Raw genomic sequence first — 1,403 nt, 5'->3', positions numbered from 1 at the left:
CTTATACTTTGAAGTGTTATTTCTGAAAGCTTTTGAGCTTAGATAAGAAATCAAAGCTATACAATACTTTTAGGCTAACATTAATAATACACACTTTTTTTATCCCCATTAAAAGAAAACAATATAAAAATGTTCTTACTAAAGGCTATTAGAGCAAAGATACGCGCATTCATAGAAACGTTAATTACATTTTATACAGTAAGTTTTCACAGTTGTCATTTTAATCTTATAAAAAGGTTATTTTCTAGCTTGTGTCAGAAAAAAAGTTTCCATAATTAATTTATTATAACTCCTTTAATTTTACCCTGGATAAATAATTTGAAAAATTCAAAATAAAGCTTTATTTTCCAAAAGTCTAACGTTTTTGGTCCCAACTTTTAAAACTTGCGCGAAAAAGGGCGCTACTTAGAAAATTAGTTGTTTTATAACTTTGTGTAATATGTATTATAGATTTTATTCTTAGTCATTTGTTATTTGAATAAATGACCGTTTCACTCAATTGTGTTTTCAGTAATTTATACAAGAAGTTAAGCAAAAACGAGCTTCGAATAGCCAGAAATTGTCTTGTCGGATTATCAGGAAAATTTGTGGATATAAATAAACATTTATTGGTACAATAAATTGTTTTATATACAAAATTTTATAATCTTTATAACTTATGTAATTTTCCATTTATTTCTTTCGGGTGCCCCATGCATTTACGGCTAGATTTTATAGTTTGGACCAATCAAATGAAGTTATACGTATCACGTGGTTAATTCACTCTAGCCATTTTTTATCGGAGAGGAAGTCACACAAATTTTCAGCAACCACCTCTTCCCCTCCACCACCCAATTTTTGATGAATCTACTTCTTAACAATGTATAACTTGTCGTATTAAAAAATGTAAACAATATGGAACCTTTTTGTTGTGCATCTTTTTGTGCACCACCTTTTTGCTTTTTAAGTGTTTTTTTACCATTATATTATTGGCTGGGCTGTTTTTGTGTCATGTGATTAGAAAAAAATATGTCAAGTGACTAAGCTGTATGTTTAACTAGTCAATTTGTGATTAACTGTATATTTTGTTTTAAGCCCAGCCAATTAATTGTTTTATAACTTTGTGTAATATGTATTATAGATTTTATTCTTAGTCATTTGTTATTTGAATAAATGACAGTTTCACTTAATTGTGTTTTCAGTAATTTATACAAGAATTTAAGCAAAAACGAGCTTTGAATAGCCAGAAATTGTCTTGTCGGATTATCAGGAAAATTTGTGGATATAAAAATATTTGTTTTTCTATAAATGAAGTTTCAAACTTCTCATTTAATTAATGATTTCTTTTGTAAAAATAAGTACGAAATTAAATTACCTCTGACCTATGATACAAGGGAAACAAAATGTGGTTAGCTCAAAACCTG

General features: G+C 27.9%; 1 long non-coding RNA gene across 1 annotated transcript; it reads left to right on the top strand.

Annotated features, from left to right (window-relative positions):
* The first annotated feature begins 417 nt into the window (after positions 1 to 417).
* Positions 418 to 1,169, top strand: LOC134247416 (uncharacterized). Its single transcript, XR_009987831.1, has 2 exons — positions 418 to 992; positions 1,041 to 1,169. It is a non-coding gene; the product is annotated as an uncharacterized LOC134247416 (long non-coding RNA).
* The last annotated feature ends 234 nt before the right edge of the window (positions 1,170 to 1,403 follow it).

Source organism: Saccostrea cucullata, unplaced genomic scaffold (assembly GCF_032062105.1).
Source record: "Saccostrea cucullata isolate Sc308-1 unplaced genomic scaffold, CSIRO_AGI_Scuc_v1 ctg6618, whole genome shotgun sequence".
Taxonomy (NCBI): domain Eukaryota; kingdom Metazoa; phylum Mollusca; class Bivalvia; order Ostreida; family Ostreidae; genus Saccostrea; species Saccostrea cuccullata.
Note: the sequence above shows the minus strand (reverse complement) of the source record. Positions and strands in the feature narration are given on the sequence as shown.